The 19,588-nt window shown below is 42.5% G+C and overlaps 1 pseudogene; it reads right to left on the bottom strand.

Annotated features, from left to right (window-relative positions):
- Positions 1-676: 676 nt before the first annotated feature.
- On the bottom strand, positions 677-19,449 carry LOC149443852 (uncharacterized; annotated as a pseudogene).
- Positions 19,450-19,588: the final 139 nt, after the last annotated feature.

The following is a 19,588-nucleotide window of genomic DNA, read 5'->3' as shown; positions in this document are numbered from 1 at the left end:
CAATACTGCACATCATTTTCTTTGTTCTTGAAATAAGTTTCCTCACACCAGCACACTATCAGCTTCTATTAGACTACAATGGTGACAAGTTCTTCATTTGGCTAATTGTGGTTTCCAAGTGAATGCATCTGCCTGACACCCAGAATCAGTACAAGATACCCCCTCTCTCCCAATCTCTGCTTCAGTCAAATACAAAAATGTACACTTTTCTGCTTGTTTATTGAGGCCAACAGGGAGCCAGCAAACCAGCAGCTGGTATTGTAAAGCATAGAGGACCCCATCACAGGAAAAGTTAGTATTAAATAAGGGGTTAAGATTTTTTTATGAGGGTTAGTATTAGAATTGGGGTTAGCAGGAAGGCTAGCCTGAGAATTAATGTTAAAGAAAAGGTTAAAGTGAGGGTTACAATGTAACAGTGAAATAAGTCTTACCCAAGCCCCACTACTATAGCACAAACCCTACCACAATGGAGTTTGATGTCACAGGGAGGATTTGTGCATGTCCTATGGTTGAAAGGAGGGTTAGTGTGAAGGATAGGGTTACATTGAGGACTAGTGTTGGTGTGAAAGTTAGAGGGAAATGGAGATTTGAGTTTCAGGGAGGGTTGGTGTGAGGATTTGGGTTCCAGGAATGCTTAGTGTGGGGGTTTGGGTTACAGGGAGGGCTAGCATTAGGGTTAGGTTATGGGAAGGGTTGGTGAGAAGATTAGGGATCCAGGGAGGGTCGGTGTGAGGGATAGGGTTATGGAAAGGGTTGGTGTGATGGTTAGGGTTCCAAGGTGGGTTAGTGTGAAGGTTAGGGTTCCAGGGAGGGTTAGTGTGAGGGATAGGGTTATGAAAAGGGTTGGTGTGATGGTTAGGGTTCCAAGGTGGGTTAGTGTAAAGGTTAGGGTTCCAGGGAGGGTTAGTGTGATGGAGAGGGTTGGTGTGATGGTTAAGGTTCCAAGGTGGGTTAGTGTAAAGGTTAGGGTTCCAGGGAGGGTTAGTGTGAGGGATAGGGTTATGGAAAGGGTTGGTGTGATGGTTAGGGTTCCAAGGTGGGTTAGTGTGAAGGTTAGGGTTCCAGGGAGGGTTAGTGTGAGGGATACGGTTATGGAGAGGGTTGGTGTGATGGTTAAGGTTTCAAGGTGGGATAGTGTGAAGGTTAGGGTTCCAGGGAGAGTTAGTGTGAGGGATAGGGTTATGGAAAGGGTTGGTGTGATGGTTAGGGTTCCAAGGTGGGATAGTGTGAAGGTTAGGGTTCCAGGGACGGTTAGTGTGAGGGATAGGGTTATGGAAAGGGTTGGTGTGATGGTTAGGGTTCCAAGGTGGGATAGTGTGAAGGTTAGGGTTCCAGGGAGAGTTAGTGTGAGGGATAGGGTTATGGAAAGGGTTGGTGTGATGGTTAGGGTTCCAAGGTGGGATAGTGTGAAGGTTAGGGTTCCAGGGACGGTTAGTGTGAGGGATAGGGTTATGGAAAGGGTTGGTGTGATGGTTAGGGTTCCAAGGTGAGTTAGTGTAAAGGCTGTAAAGGTTAGGGTTCCAGGGAGGGTTAGTGTGAGGGTTAGAGTTACAGGGAGGGCTAGTGTAATGTGAAGGTTATGGTTATGGGAAGGGTTGGTGTAAAAGTTACGGAATCAGGAAGGGTTAGTGTAAAGGTTTGGGTTCCAAAGAGAGATAATCTGAGGGTTAGGGGTAAAGGGAGATTTGGGTTACAGGGAGGGCTAGTGTCAGGGTTAATGGGAAGGTTAGGATTATGGGAAGGGTTGGTGTGATGGTTAGGGATCCCGTGAGAGATAGTGTGAGGGTTAGGGTTAAAGAGAGATTTTGGTTTCAGGGAGGGTTAGTTTGAGGATTTGATTTAAAGGGAGGATTAGGGGTAAAGGGGCATGTGGGTTTTACTGAGCATTTGTGTGAGGATTTGGATTCCATGAATGGTTAAAGTGAGTGTTCCAGTTAGGAAAGGCTTAGTGTAAAGACTACAATTATGGGAAGGGCCAGTGTGAGGTATATGTATGCTATATATGTAAAACTGCTGTAGCTTCTACTAAAGCTTGAAAGGCAAATCCATGATATCTAAAGATTACTCCACACAATATAGCAAAACATCAAATATGTTATTGACATGGTGCCACTAACACAGGTGTCGTATTTATGTATACCAGGTCCAACATCTAGACTTTTGCCGCTCTAGCTGTGCTTTGTCTGCCCTTTATCCCTCTCCTCTGTCTCTCTCTCTCTTCTAATTGCAACAGAAAATATGCTGTGAAATTAAGAATCCCACAAATCAATTACGATATGCTACTCATGAGTGCTCCTATATGCGCAGACCAACAAGAGACGGCAGAATTTCACAACCTATCAGAAAATTCATCCCCCGGAATGGAATGGGTGTCACTTCCATCTCCAGCGGTCCAAAAAGGGCAAAATATGTGGAGCACTGAGGCACAAAAGCTCGGTCCCCTCGCTGTCACACACAGTTTTGCTTTCTTTGGTTCACAATTTCAGGAGAAGTTGCAATTTATAAAAGGCTTTGTAGCCTAAAGCATTTTTCATGTTGTTACATCACGCTTAACTCGAACATTGCAGTAGCTGAGTTTGCTAGGATCTCGTAGGTTTACAATTTGGAGGTTTGAATGTTTATTTACCGTCAAAAAAATCTGAACCAATGTTTAAAAATGAGGAGCAATTGAAATAATTAAATACAACTAATTAAAGGACTGCCTGAATCTTGGAATTTTGCTTTCAGGTAGGTGCATGTGGTTTGAATCCACCCTGAAATTGTCAGAGACTCCACTAGTAAGATTGCCCCATGTTAATAAATGATCTTCCTACAAGACCATAACGATGGTGTCAACTATCTTACAGTTGTATCGCCATTTAATTATTTCAATTATTGGTAAATACTGTTATGCAATTTCTTCTACAGCACTGGCAATCTTTGTGACCCATGACAGATAAAAATATTGATAGGTGATTGAGCTTGTCAGCATCCACCAACAATTGGAGGTGTCTCTCAATGGTGAACTGAGCCTTTGAAGGCAATCTATAGTCTTTTAAGAGCAAATTTGAATTGAGGAAAGTAGGTAGGCTGCCATTGCCTACCTCTCCTGCCAAAAATTCAATTTGCCTGGCTGTCATGCTGATCTGGTGGTTTGAATACTTTCACTGTCAATAAACCAGAACAAGAATGCAGGTCAGAGGATGCAACTTTACTTGCTGCATGCTAATGCTTGGTTAGAGTCTTAGAAGACACAGGCTGGCAGTTTACATTTTAAGTAAACTGTCAAAAACATATTGGTATATTAGCATTCTAGTAGACTATCACATACAACTAGTAGATATATTCGGGATATTGGTATTTCGGGAAGGGCTTTGGGGTTTGGAGATTTCAAAGTGCCTTGGGAGGGAAGAAATCTCCAACCAAGTGTCCAGGTTTTGTTGACTACCAGCAGATTGTGTGTCCAGGTGCACACAGCCTTTATAATGAAGGAATGAGAATAGTTCAGGGCTCCAGCCAGTAGGGAGGTGTGCTCCCAGTTTGAAGACGGGACTTCTCCTTAGGAGATAGGTGTAAGCCAGGATTTCTGGGTGCTGCTGTGTGCATTAAAGTGAAGCTGTGTGCATTGAAGAACCCATGGTCTGATTGACCAAGGTAAGGAGCAGAGGTACTGCTCAAGAGAGAGACAGGTAGCATGGTATTTTTGTTAGTGGATTATGGTTTGTGCAACCAAAATCCCTGCATGGGCAAGTCTGTGGACTTTTCTCTAATCTGTTTTATTAAAATAGGGCTACCAGGCCCCTAAAACACAGTTTGGACTGGTATGGATTTCACCAGAAAAAGGGCATCTACCACTAAGCTAATCAACCCCCATGTCACACTATATATACTGTGTGTGTGTGTGTATATATATATATATATATATATATATATAATTTTTTTTTTGTGTGTGTATGTATGTATATACAGTCAGGTCCATAAATATTGGGACATTGACACAATTCTAACATTTTTGGCTCTATACACCACCACAATGGATTTGAAATGAAATGAAGATGTGCTTTAACTGCAGACTGTCAGCTTTAATTTGAGGGTATTTACATCCAAATCAGGTGAACGGTGTAGAAATTACAACAGTTTGCATATGTGCCTTCCACTTGTTAAGGGACCAAAAGTAATGGGACAGAATAATATTCATAAATCAAACTTTCACTTTTTAATACTTGGTTGCAAATCCTTTGCAGTCAATTACAGCCTGAAGTCTGGAATGCATAGACATCACCAGACGCTGAGTTTCATCCCCGGTGATGCTCTGCCAGGCCTCTACTGCAACTGTCTTCAGTTCCTGCTTGTTCTTGGGGCATTTTCCCTTCAGTTTTGTCTTCAGCAAGTGAAATGCATGCTCAATCGGATTCAGGTCAGGTGATTGACTTGGCCATTGCATAACATTCCACTTCTTTCCCTTAAAAAGCTCTTTGGTTGCTTTTGCAGTCTGCTTTGGGTCATTGTCCATCTGCACTGTGAAGCGTCCAATGAGTTGTGAAGCATTTGGCTGAATATGAGCAGATAATATTGCCCGAAACACTTCAGAATTCATCCTGCTGCTTTTGTCAGCAGTCACATCATAAATAAATACAAGAGAACCAGTTCCAATGGCAGCCATACATGCCCACGCCATGACACTACCACCACCATGCTTCACTGATGAGGTGGTATGCCTAGGATCATGAGCAGTTCCTTTCCTTCTCCATACTCTTCTCTTCCCATCAGTCTTCTCTTGATTGTTGACTTTGACACACATACACCTACCTCCTGGAGAGTGTTCTTGATCTGGCCAACTGTTGTGAAGGGTGTTTTCTTCACCAGGGAAAGAATTCTTCGGTCATCCAGAACATTGTGGTGATGTATAGAGCCAAAAATGATAGAATTGTGTCAATGTCCCAATATTTATGGACCTGACTGTACATGATTGTACGTTAAATAAAATAAAATGTTCATTTTTAATATCTTGTTGAGAATCCTTTACTGGCAATGACTGCCTGAAGTCTGGAACCCATGGACATTACCAAAGACTGGGTTTCCTCCTTTCTGATGCTTTGCCTGAAGTCTGGAACCCATGGACATGACCAAAGACTGGGTTTTCTCCTTTCTGATGCTTTGCCAGGCTCTTACTGCAGCTGCCTTCAGTCGATCTTTGTTTGTGGGTCTTTCTGCCTGTAGGCTGGCCATACATTATACAATTTTGTTGAGATTTTTGCTTTAGATTTACCAAAAACCATATAATAGGAGGTCAAACCTAAAAAACACTTTCAATTGTATCCAACTTGACAGGCCCTTGCACTACGTAGTTGAAGGTAAAGCTAAAGGAAATTGGACAGAATATTGTTAGAAAATTGTATAGTGTATGGCCAGCCTTAGTTTTAATATTAATGCTACATTTAGTTGGTGCCCCCTCTCCTCCTTTTTGTACCATTACAGAGGCTGCTTACTATCCTGAGGTGGCTGCCCTAAGTGAGTCCTTGGAATTTATTAGGACTATTTAGCTAAGTCAGAGTTTTATGGACTTATGCTGCTGGTAGCGCCATTTTAACCTCTTGCGTTTTTAAGGTCCACATTCAGTCTCTTGTGTCAGAATTATTATTCATAGTTCAAATGTTTTCCTTTCCTGAGTATTTTAAAATGGTAGTAAAGTCACTTTGTATATTTTCCCCTACAGGTAAGTTTATAATAAAGCTTAGCTGTACGTAAAATGAATATCTCCTAAACGTTCACATATTCTATGAAGCATCAGCCGGTGACAATAACAACCCATGCGTTCTGAAGGAACGGCATACCCAGGAAGGTACCTGTCAATTTCGGATACCCGCTCCCCAAAGGTGCCAATCCTTAACGGGGAGCGGGGGACCAGTCCTTAAAGTGGAACTTCCCCTTTTGGGTGGTGCTCCACTTTAAAGTAGAACTATTTTGTTTTCTTCTTTGGATAGAGTAAGGGAGTGTTATAACCCCAGTAGGTTTTTTTTTCTATCATTGGAGAGATTTCCCTTTGATTCCTGACTCAAACAGAGATTAAAGGAATCCTTGATTGTTACCAGAACTAGTGTCCCCATTAGACAATTTGTCCTCCATTTCTGTTCTGGGGACAACCCAAAACTTGGGATTTTCTTTCACTTTCAGTGATAACAATATGCAGGAGAAGTAGAGAGGGTGAATGTCCCTAACGGGGGCACAGACAGCAATAACAACTGACAGGTCTTCTAATCCCTCTCCACTCCATCCAAAACAAAACGTTTTTTGCTTTTTGTTATACTATAAGCGGTAGTAAAGTATTGCCAGTTAAGAAATTCATTCTGTGTAACAGCAGCGCTATGGTACCATCACTGCAACTGCGGGACAATGGTGCCCCCTAATGGTGCATATCATACTGGTCATTGAACATAGCAGCCCAAAATCAGCTAGTCTATTGTATACAACACAGGGGTCTCCACACTTTCAAAAAAAGGGTCCAGTTTACTGCCCTTCAAATATTAGGGGGGCCAGACTGAAAATGAAAGGGCATTGGCTGGAGTAAAAAATGCCATAGGCTTTAGAGGTCAGTGGGAGTAACAAAATTAAATCATTGGTGTCAGTGAAAAGAATAATGCTCCATCATTGGTAAAGTGAGAGGAACAGTGTCCCATTGACACCATTGGGAAGAATAGTGCTCCATCATTGGCACCAGTACAAGGAATAGTGTCCCATCATTGGCACCAGTGGGATGAATAGTGTTCCATCATTGGCACCAGTAGGAGGAATAGTGCCCCATCATTGGTATCAGTGGGAGGAATAGTCTTCCATCATTGATATTAGTGGGAGGAATAGTGCCCCATCATTGGTATCAGTGGGAGGAATAGTCTTCCATCATTGGTATCAGTGGGAGGAATAGTGCCCCATCATTGGTATCAGTGGGAGGAATAGTGTCCCATTATTGGCACCAGTAGGAGGAATAGTGTCTCATCATCGGCACCAGTAGGAGAAATAGTGTCCCATCATTGGTATCAGTGGGAGGAATAGTATCCCATCATTGGTGCCAGTGGGAGGAATAGTGTCCCATCATTGGCACCAGTGAGAGGAATAGTGCCCATCATTGGTATCATTGAGAGGAATAGTGCCCATCATTGGTATCAGTGGGAGGAAAAGTTCCCCATCATTGGTGTTATTGGGAGGAATAGTGCCCCATCATTGGTGTCAGTGGGAGGAATAGTGCCCCATCATTGGTATCAGTGGGAGGAATAGTGCCCCATCATTGGTATCAGTGGGAGGAATAGTGCCCCATCATTGGTATCAGTGGGAGGAATAGTGCCCCATCATTGGTATCAGTGGGAGGAATAGTGCCCCATCATTGGTATCAGTGGAAGGAATAGTGCCCCATCATTGGTATCAGAGAGAGGAATAGTGCCCCATCATTGGTATCAGTGGGAGGAATAGTGCCCCATCATTGGTATCAGTGGGAGGAATAGTGCCCCATCATTGGTGTCAGTGGGAGGAATAGTGCCCCATCATTGGTGTCAGTGGGAGGAATAGTTCCCCATCATTGGTATCAGTGGGAGGAATAGTGCCCCATCATTGGTATCATTGGAAGGAATAGTGCCCCATCATTGGTATCATTGGAAGGAATAGTGCCCCATCATTGGTGTAAGTGGGAAAAATGGTGCCTCGTATCGGTGGAAGGAATAGTGCCCCAAGGGCCTAATAAAGGTAAGGAAAGAGCCACGTCCCACGGGCTGCAGTTTTGAGACCCCTGGTATACAGGAACAGGTAGAAAATTTCCAATTGAAGTAAGCTAGGGAAGCTGGAAGAGCCAAAGAAAAACTCAATTCAATGTAAATATCAATAGGAAGTATACATATCATTAAGGTATGCCATGTTATTTAAATGTGAGCTCCATCCATACTAGGGTCCCTGTCACGTGGGCAGCTGGCGGGGGGGGGGGGGTCAGCTGAGCCATGGTTTTAACTCCACACACACACTCTTTTCCCCCAACTACTCACCTAATGCCTAACATAAGGTGGTTTGGAAACCTTCAAGCAGTATTACACACAAACAAAGATATGTAATATATTTCACTCCACAGACATGCTGGTAGGTGAATTGGCTCCTGTCTATATTGTCCCTAGTATGTATGAATGTGAGTTAGGGACCTTAGATTGTACACCCCTTGAGGGTTAGGGACTGATGTGAATGTACAATATATATGTAAAGTGCTGCGTAAATTGATGGAACTATATAAGTACCTGAAATAAATAAATAAATATTGCAGCTTGCCAATCATTAGATGTAATGGCTGCATTCGGTTTTTTTAGGCTTTCTTTCTCCCATTTTCATCTGGTGATCCAGCCAGTAAATCTGTTGTTTTTCAAAAGAACAAGCTTTCATCCAGATGTATCAATTCACAAGAATGAGAAAAAATGTTTAACACTGGCAGGAGTGCTTAGAATGGTCAGCTTTTATTTATTCATGTAAAACCTTTTTTCCTAAAAGGAAAAAAAAACTGTAACTGATTATAAATGTGAGCTGGAGTTTGGCTTTGATTTGTTAATGTATCCAAATCTGCTCGTCCATCTAACACTCCCCCCCCCCCCACAGACTGACAATACTGCTGTCCAAAGATGCCTCCTGTGCTCCTTCATCCAGAGTGGGGGCGCTCTAATACAGAAGGTGTGTTATTGGCCAGATCATCAGTTGAGAAGAGAGGGGAAAAAAAGCCTAAAAAAGTAAATCTAATGCAGCCACCACATCTACTGATTGGTAAACTGCAATATATTCTATTTTTGGTTTTGGGTTTAATACCCCTTTAAAAAGCTCCTCTAATGGCTGCGAGTAATTTTAAAGTGCCTGCAGACCATCAGTTTACCGATACCCATGAATATTGTCCCTAGAATTATTGCTGTTGCTTTGATCTGCAGCAATATGTAATATGTGTAAAGCAATCAACAGTTTCATGTGTAGAGGCTGAGCCAGGTTCCTCTGCAGACTCTGGGGTGGATCCAAGCTTTGAAGTCGGGATCTTTCCCCAGCCTGAATCGGCTGAGTGACATCAACCGACTTAAATCCATTGTCAGCTGAAAACGGGTCCCCGAAGTGCACAACAAGCTGCACTCCTGTGATCCACAGGAGAAGTACAGCCAAAAAAGGTTTTGGCTGTACTTCTCCTTTAAGTAAACCTGTCATGATAAAAATACAGATGGCTGCCATTGCTGAAAATACTTGTTGCCTGGCAGTCATGCTGATCCATGGCTTCAATATGTTTCTAGCCAATCACTAGTGACATTTATGTGGATCAGAAAATCCAGAGGAAAAAAGGCAGAGGCCCTGATCTACATCCCTCTTCTGAGTCACTGACACAGCCAAAGGAGGACAAAGGATCAGCATGACAGCCAAGCAACTAACATTGTATAAAGAAACAGTCAAGTTAAGGTAATGGTAAATTATCAATAAAACAATATCATTCTTTATCGATGGTCTTATTAAGCTCCATGTACACGGGGCGTTTGGAAAACTCTTCTGAACGATGGAAACTGACTGCTGGAAAACGTAGGTTAAAAAACGTCTGTTTAGCTGCATTTGCATACCATGTTTATGAGCATTTGCAATTAGAAGTGTTTTTTAAAGATAACCTCAGGAGACCTCCCAAATGCCCAGAATGCACTGAAAAGCAGTAAAAAATTAACTATTTCAGACATTTTGAGAAAAATAGAGAGAGCAGAAGCAGAGAGAGCAGTATGTGTTGAGATGACCGGTCTTTTCTGGTTGTATTCACTACGGATCCCATCATGAGCATAATGCGGCACGTTCTACCATTTTTTCCTTCACGCAAAACCTGCAACGAAGGAGTGGCTTCTTAAGAAGCATTTCAAGGTCCTGGAGTGGCCTAGCCAGTGTCCAGATCTCAACCCCATAGAAAACCTTTGGAGGGAGTTGAAAGTCCGTGTTGCCCAGCGACAGCCCCAAAACATCACTGCTCTAGAGGAGATCTGCATGGAGGATGGGCCAACATACCAGCAACAGTGTGTGCCAACCTTGTGAAGACTTACAGGAAACGTCTGACCTCTGTCATTGCCAACAAAGGATATATAACAAAGTATTGAGATGAACTTTTGATATTGACCAAATACTTATTTTCCACCATAATTTGCAAATAAATTCTTTCCAAATCAGCCAATGTGATTGTCTGGATTTTTTTTCTCATTTTGTCTCTCATAGTTGAGGTCTACCTATGATGCCAATTACAGGCCTCTCTCATCTTGTTAAGTGGGAAAAGGCCAGAATTTAGGATGGGTGGACAGGCAGGAATTTTAATGCAGAAGAGACATGCTTTGTTACTTATCTGCCTGAGCCACACATGCGCAGCTCACTGTACAAATTCTGTACGAATCTGACTGGGGTGACGTCACCCCCGCCCGACCAATGATGGCGGCTGGTGATCGAGACCCAGAATCCGGCCGACCCGCCTGTGGCCGGGCAGAGAGCTCAAGGACACCGCACCGCTGGAGCCAAGGTGAGTATAGTTACGCTTTAAATCAGGGGTGTCAAACTGGCGGCCCTCCAGCTTTTGCCAAACTACAAGTTCCATCATGCCTCTACCTTTGGGAGTCATGCCTGTAACTGTCAATCTTGCAATGCCTCATGGGACTTGTAGTTTGGTAACAGCTGGAGGGCCGCTAGTTTGACACCCGTTCCTTAAATTAAGGAGAATACAATAGATAACACAGGTCTGTGACTAAAAAGCTGTTTGATTATTTTCATCTAATTTCCATGTATTTTGGTGTGCTGAAAAGAAATAAAATATTGAAAAAACTCCTAGACGTCATGATTAGCCACAACATGCAAAATTGTCTGCAAATTTATCAAATTTTTTTAATTTTTGGGTTTTTTTTTATATTATGGGTTTTTAACCAAATTTAAAGTCCAAATTACTATTAATTAATTCACATAAGTGCATTTAAGATATAAAATGCCAAAAAAACCTTAAAGGGGTTGTCCGAGTTATGTAAAAAAAAAATATTGCACTGTAAATCTGATGGTCAGCAATATATACATAAGCTAAGCAAGTTTTAGGGAAAAAAAATTCTGTTTCCTCATTTCCCTAGTTCTCTTCTGGCCCTTTGTTGTTATTTGTAGGTAAACAATCTCTGCCCCTCTGTGAATACAAGGTGAATACAAGTGCTGCTCTGAGTGAATATATGAAGACCATGAAAATATGAAGACCATGGTTGGCAAGTGTGTGGGGACTTGAAGGTCTTGTGCATTCTGCTCGGGCAACAAGCTGGGTATACCAAATACCCTTGTTTTCTGTGTCTATGGGACAGTCGAGACGGACAAAGTCACTGGACCAAGAAGAGTTGGCAGCCGAGGGTGCTAACAGTTGGTGAAAAAAATGTCGTCCGAGAAACTTTGGTACCTTCCCATAAAGTTCTTCTACCACCTCTCCACATAAAATTGGGATTGATGAAGCAATTCGTAAAATTACTTCCAAGAGATGGAGAATGCTTCAAATACTTGGTCACCAAGTTTCCAGGCCTGTCGGAGGCACAATTGAAGGAAGGTTCGTTCGTCGGACCAGACGTTAGAAGGCTTATAGTTGATCAAGAGTTTGTCAATACCATGACAGATCCTCACAAAGAAGGGTGGATTGCATTTAAAGAAGTCGTACAGAAATTTTTAGGCAATAACAAAGATCCTCACTACAAAAAAATCATCGGACTAATGCTGAAAGCATTTCAAGCTTTAGGTTGCCTGAAGAGTTTGAAAGTGCATTTCCTCCAGTCCCACCTTGACTACTTTCCTGAAAATTTGGGAGCTGTGAGTGAGGAACAAGGTGAACGATTCCACCAAGACATTAAAGAGATGGAAAGGAGATACCAGGGAAAATGGAGCATTACAATGATGGCAGACTACTGTTGGATGCTTCAGAGAGACATTCCAGATGCTACTCACAAGCGAAAGAGGAGCCTCACAGGGAAGAAGAATCGAGTTTAGTGTGTGTAGGTGAGCTCATTTCAGTTCAAAAAAGGATTTTCATGAAAAAATTGTAATAAAACTTTAATTTTATAAATCTATTTCCATTTATTTTGAGGTATTGCCTTATTTAACATAGTTACCTAAATTGTCAGGAAACGTGATGTCCTATGACAAAATGGAGGTCATTTTCGGATTCAGTGCACCAAAAAACATAAAAATTACGTGGAATAACCAAAACAGCTCTTAAAAAAAATTGTTTTGCAGACCTGTGTAATCAACTGTGCAGTTAGCCTTCATACCATTAGATGTCACCAAAGTCTTGAAGTTATATTACAATCAACAGCTTGCTTGTCTGTGGAATTACATGCAAAATACAGGAGCTGCTCACTATAGGGAAACAGCAAGTCAAGGCAAGCGGGGTCAGCAACAGGTAAGCAGTGTACAGGAGGTTAAGGCAAGCTGAGCGGAGCAGGTCAAGGCAAGCTGGGTCAGCAACAGGCAAGCAGTGTAGAGCAGGTTAAGGCAAGCTGAGCGGAGCAGGTCAAGGCAAGCTGGGTCAGCAACAGGCAAGCAGTGTAGAGCAGGTTAAGGCAAGCTGAGCGGAGCAGGTCAAGGCAAGCTGGGCCAGCAACAGGCAAGCAGTGAAGAGCAGGTTAAGGCAAGCTGAGCGGAGCAGGTCAAGGCAAGCTGGGCCAGCAACAGGCAAGCAGTGAAGAGCAGGTTAAGGCAAGCTGAGCAGAGCAGGTCAAGGCAAGCTGGGTCAGCAACAGGCAAGCAGTGTAGAGCAGGTTAATGCAAGCTGAGCAGAGCAGGTCAAGGCAAGCTGGGTCAGCAACAGGTAAGCAGTGTAGATCAGGTCAAGGCAAGCTGAGCAGAGCAGGTCAAGGCAAGCTGGGTCAGCAACAGGTAAGCAGTGTAGATCAGGTCAAGGCAAGCTGGGTCAGCAACAGCTAAGGCGTGTAGAGCAGATCAAGGCAAACTAGGTCACCATCAAACAAAGCAGGACATGTCAAGAGGAGCTGGGTTAGCAACATGTAGGCAAAGTAGAGCAGGTTCAACAGCGAGCTGGGTAAGCAAAGGTTAAGCAGTGCAGAAGCAGATTAAAACAAACAAGGTCAGCAATGGCTAGTCAAAATAGAAGCAGATGCCAGGGCAAGCTGGGTCAGCAAAGGGTAGCCAAACATGATCAGGCTACATAGGTTACAAGGTAAATGGCTGAAGACCATTCAGCAATTTATTGGTTCATATTTGATCTTTAAATCTTTGATCTTCTGCAGCCAATGTTGCAATTGTGCGCACCTACATACAGCCAGCTATGACTCTAGCCATTGGCACATGCATGCACAGGTCCTCTTGTGATGCTTGACAAACTAGTGGTGTTCAGTTCTGGAGCTGCTTTGAGGTCCAGGGCTAACAGTCACAATTCCAAGTTTGTTGAACGCATATTGTCTTTACTCCCAGTGTGCTAATGGGGGCTCCTGTCCCACTGGGAGTCCCGATTGACCAGCCGGCGCTGCCGGCGGCTAGTCATGAAGTCAAACAAGTACCAGATTGGCTTTGTTCAATTGTACTAAATTGTAAGCCAAAAGTCGGCGAGGTGGGGGGGATATATACAGTAAGAGCCCTGTCAGCCACATTTGCTTTGTGGCAACTTGAGACCATAGGTGACCTGGCCTTTCTTTTTGATTGGTAAGATGTTAAATGGGTGTAAACTATTGGGGTGGTAGAATGCCTGTCTTATGTTACATCTCCATCAAATGCTAATTCTCCCCTTTTTTATTTTCCATTCATTTAGTGAGTGGATTACATGTGCCTTTAATGCTTTGGGGTAGAAGAAGGGGATTGCTCCTTTAAAAAAAAAAATTGGTGTTTGTATATCAACTGACTAACCCAGGGTTTGATGAGTTGTGGGCAGGGGCGGACTGACCATTTGGAAACTTGGGCACTGCCCGAGGGCCCGGGGTTAATAGGGGGCCCCATGAGATGCTCCTGGTACCTTTTTCATAGGCTTTTTTGAGTTTGGGCAAGGACACAGGGGCCCCATGATCCCCTATTGCCCGGGGGCCCCATGAGTTGTCAGTCCGCCCCTGGTTGTGGGGGATTATCAATTTCATCCCTAAAACGTAATGTTCATTTATGAACAAGGGGCCTGGTTTGGTCCATTGTTGCTACTATATATATGTGCTATTTATTTGATTTGCAATTAAAATGTTACCTATGTTTGTAGGAAGACATTTGGGATAACCTGTCCCCATGGTTAGTGATATCACCCCAGTTTGGCCCTCCTATATTGCTATGGAAGCCCTTAGACCACGGGTGTCAAACTGGTAGCCGTCCAGCTGTTGCCAAACTACAAGTCCCATGAGGCATTGCAAGATTGGCAGTTACATGACTCCCAAAGGCAGAGGCATGATGGGAATTGTAGTTTCGCAACAGTTGGAGGACCGCCAGTTTGACACCCCTGCCTTAGACTATGATCAAGCTTGCAGTGTGATTCTCTTGGATTTCTAGGTACGGCACCCTACAAGGAATTTATTATGGTATTAAACATTTATTTATTGATGTATGTGATATTTGACACTTGGTGTAATGTTTTTTGCCTATATATATATATATCTTTGTCTAATAGTGACGTCAGGGCGGCACAGTAGCTTAGTAGTTAGCATGTCTGCCGTGCAGTAAATGGGTCATGGGTTCAATTCCCAACCATGGCGCCTCCTGCATGGAGTTTGCATGTTCTCCCTGTGCTTGCGTGGGTTTACTCTGGGTACTCCGGTTTCCTCCCACACTCCAAAGACATGCTGGTAGGTTAGTTGGCTCCTGTCTAAATTGTCCTAGTTTCATCCCTGGCCATGCAGGATCTCCTGCATGGTGGGGGTTGGGTAAAGACCTGGCAACCTACCCTGTAAAATAATTGCTAAGAGAATTCATGGAAAAAGTCACTTACAAGTGACGGTCCGTGCAATCGCCAAGGGTTGGGTATGACTGAATAGATAGACTAGTGACATCAGGTGCAGTGCTCATAAAACTCCTGAAGAAGCCAGATCATGGTGAAACATGTTGAGTAGAAGCTGCTGCCATAGAGTCATCCTGACCTCAATTGTAACTAAGTGATGATTTTACTAATATAACTATATTTTTGGTGTTTGTTGTTATATGTTGTCATTTTAATAAAATTGTTATTCTTTTACAACATTTTGTGTTGGATTACATGTTGGCAACGTTAAAAATCCCCTTTCTTTGTTAATATTTGTAAACTGGAAGCGATGACCTGACATCACAACACGGTTCCATATTTAAAAAAATGAACCACTTGCCCTCCAGTGGATTTCCGCCACTTTCCTGACCAGGCCCTGTTTTGCGGTACAGCGCTTCGTTTCTTTAACTGACAATTGCGCGGTGATGCAACGCTGCACCCAAATTAAATTTATGTTCTTTTTTTCCCACAAATAAGAGTTTTCTTTCGGTGGTATTTGATCGCCTGTGCATTTTTTATTTTTTGCACTATAAACAAAAAAAGACTGACAATTTTGAAAATAAAAAACAATATACAACAATAAAACATATCCAGTAAAAAAATGTTAAACGTCAAATTTCGTCATAAATTTAAGCCAAAATGTATTCTGCTCAATGTCTTTGTTAAGAAAAAATCCCAATACGTGTAAATTAATTGGTTTATCTGAAAGTTATAGCATCTACAAATGGTGGTATATATACTGGAATTTTTTTATTTTTCCTTATACTAGTAATGGCGGTGATCAGCTGCTTTTAGAAGGACTGCGGAGGGCATTCTGACACTGGGAGGAACTGACTAACTGCCACTGACATCCTCAGTGACACCAATACAGTGATCAGTGCTAATAAAAAGCACTGACACTGTACTAATGACACTGGGCAGGAAGGGGTTAACATCTGGGGTGATCAAAGGGTTAACTGTGTGCTATGTGTGTTTTACTATGGAAACATGTTGCTGTGTATTGCTGCAGTTTACACACAGGTCTCTCCCCTGTCAGTGTTGCTCAGCGATTGCCAGGTGCTGTGACGAATATCCAGCTGGGACCTGGTGATTGACATCTGTAGCCACCAATGGCGGCGCAGGTAGGGCGGCGTGTACGTGAATGCGCCCCCTACCTGGCAATGCAAAATCACGCATACATTGTATATGTGATTTTGCGCAGTCCTGCCGCCCTGTAGCAGTAGTTCTGCTATAGGCTGGTTAGGAAGCAGTTAAAGCATTGAACCACACTGATCTTGGTATGATTGAATGCTTTTAAGCACAGAGGAGGGATTGGGGGCATGTCAGCCTGCTGGCTTGGATCGGCTTCAATCGGCTTTCCGTTATAGTAAACTGGAAGCGTTGACCTGACATCACTTCTGGTTTACTCGAAACTCAATGACTGGAATATTTTCAGTCAGTGTGCCCTGATGATCAGTGTGGCCCCAGAAGTGCCACCTGTCAGTGCTCATCAGTGCTATGCGCCAGTGCCCATCAGTGCCATGTGCCAGTGCCCATCAGTGCCACATCAATGCCACATATCAGTGCATACCTGTGCACATCAATGCCACATATCAGTGCCCATCTGAGCTGCCTTTCAATGTCACCCATCAGTGCCAGTCATTGCCACCTATCAATGCCAATCAGTGCCACCTATCAGTGCTGCCAATCAGTGCCACCTATCAGTGCCGCCTATCAGTGCCGCCTAACAGTGCCATCTACCAATGCCTCCTCATCAGTGCCACCAATCAGTGTCCATCAGTGCAGCCTATCAGTGCCCATCACTGCAGCCTCATTAGCACACATCAGTGGAGAAAAATCACTTATTTACAAAATTGTATAACAAAAACTAACTAAAAACGTTTTTTTTCCAAAATTTTCAGTGGTTTTTGGTTTGTTTAAGAAAAAATAAAAAACCCAGAGGTGATTAAATACCACCAAAAGAAAGCTCTATCTGTCTCAAAAAAATGATAAAAATTTCATATGGGTACAGAGTTGCATGACCGCACAATTGTCATTCAGAGTGTGACAGCGCTGAAAGCTGGAAATTGGCCTGGGCAGGAAGGGGGTATAAGTGCCCGGTAGGCAGGAAGGGGGTAGAAGTGCCCGGTAGGCAGGAAGGGGGTAGAAGTGCCCTGTGGGCAGGAAGGGGGTAGAAGTTCCCTGTGGGCAGGAAGGGGGTAGAAGTTCCCTGTAGGCAGGAAGGGGGTAGAAGTGCCCTGTAGGCAGGAAGGGGGTAGAAGTGCCCTGTAGGCAGGAAGGGGGTAGAAGTGCCCTGTAGGCGAGGGGTTAAAATCATTTTATGCTAATGTTCCTTTTCGTTTTATTATAGTTATATTATTGCTAGTGGGTGGCTTTGCAGCTTGTTTGATGAGCATCCCATATGAATTGTACTGAGGGCTGCGGATGGTTAATGGGTGATGTCTCCACAGCTCATGCAATACAGATCCCATGTTATTTATTAATGAACGGCGTTTGTTCTTTTTTCCTTGTTTGGTCTTCATTAAAAATGGCGCCGATCGGCTTTTCCACCATGTGCTAGGTCGGTCCACAACAAAATGGCGCCGGTTTACTACATAAATAGATTGATTGTCAGACGGTCCAATTGTATCTCCTTGATAAAGTCACATGACTAGTGATGAAACGCGTCGGAGAGTGTGCGGATGACATCACGACGTTGCCATTCATCGGGATAGTGGCTTGTAGTACTATACAAAGGGCTCTTGAAACGACATTACAGCAGGCAATAGCATTCATTGAGTGGGCTCGTGCTTTGCCTGGCATTACATTACAGATGGTGTCTGTTTTGAGCTTGTACTGGACTCTGCTGCTGAGATGATACTGCCATCTAGTGTCTAATCAGTACATCACTGGATCTTCATCATACCTGGTGCAAAATACACCTCCGGAACATAAATGTATTTCATATGTTTTAATTGATGAATAAAGGTTTATAAGGATAAAGCACTATCTGGAGGTCATATATAACATCGATGAATAATCTGGAGGTCATATATAATATCGATGAATAATCTGGAGGGTCATATATAATAATGAATAATCTGGAGGTCATATATAATATTGTCAGATGGTCCAATCGTATCCCCTTGATAAAGTCACGTGACTAGTGACGAAACGCGTCGAGGAGCGTGCAGATGACATCACTACGTTGCCATTCATCGGGATAGCGGCCTGTAGTACTCTACAAACGGCTCTTGAAACAGCATTACAGCAGACAATAGCATTCATTGAGTGGCTCGTGCTTTGCCTTGCAATATATTACGGATGGTGTCTGTTTTGAGCTTGTACAGGACTCTGCTGCTGAGATGATACTGCCATCTAGTGTCTAATCAGGACATCACTGGATCTTCATCATACCTGGTGCAAAATACACCTCCGGAACATGAATGTATTTCATATGTTTTAATTGATGAATAAAAGTTTATAAGGATAAAGCACTATGTGGAGTTCTTATATAATATCGATGAATAATCTGGACGTCATATATAATAATGAATAATCTGGAGGGTCATATATAATAATGAATAATCTGGAGGTCATATATAATATTGATGAATAATCTGGAGGTCATATATAATATTGATGAATAATCTGGAGGTCATATATAATATCGATGAATAATCCGGAGGTCATATATAATATTAATAATCTGGAGGTCATATATAATATCAATGAATAATCTGGAGGTCATATATAATATCGATGAATAATCTGCAGGTCATATATAATATCCATGAATAATCTGGAGGTCATATATAATATCGATGAATAATCTGGAGGTCATATATAATATTGATGAATAATCTGGAGGTCATATATAATATCCATGAATAATCTGGAGGTCATATATAATATCGATGAATAGTCTGGAGGTCATATATAATATCGATGAATAATCTGGAGGTCATATATAATATCGATGAATAATTTGGAGGTCATATATAATATCGATGAATAATTTGGAGGTCATATATAATATCGATGAATAATCTGGAGGTCATATATAATATCGAATAATCTGGAGGTCATATATAATATCCATGAATAATCTGGAGGTCATATATAATATCGATGAATAGTCTGGAGGTCATATATAATATCGATGAATAGTCTGGAGGTCATATATAATATTAATAATCTGGAGGTCATATATAATATCAATGAATAATCTGGAGGTCATATATAATATTGATGAATAATCTGGAGGGTCCTATATAGTAATGAATAATCTGGAGGTCATATATAATATTGATGAATAATCTGGAGGTCATATATAATATCGATGAATAATCTGGAGGGTCCTATATAATAATGAATAATCTGGAGGTCATATATAATATTAATAATCTGGAGGACATATAAAATAATAATAATCTGGAGGTCATATATAATATCCATAACTAATGAGAACAGGAGTGTGAACAATGCTCAGCACGTTTCTCTCACTTGAACTCCATGCCCGGCCTCCTCCAATGTTTGGAAGTCAATCTTCTCCCAGAGCTCGCCTCCATCACCCTGACAGCGGACTCTGCCAGGTTACCTAGCAACACCCTCCCACCAGCCCCCCCCCCCCCCCTCCTCCTCCTCTCTGCGCGC

Source organism: Staurois parvus, unplaced genomic scaffold (assembly GCF_062004578.1).
Source record: "Staurois parvus isolate SC_StPar_1 unplaced genomic scaffold, SC_StPar_1.0 ptg000827l, whole genome shotgun sequence".
Lineage (NCBI taxonomy): Eukaryota > Metazoa > Chordata > Amphibia > Anura > Ranidae > Staurois > Staurois parvus.
Note: the sequence above shows the minus strand (reverse complement) of the source record. Positions and strands in the feature narration are given on the sequence as shown.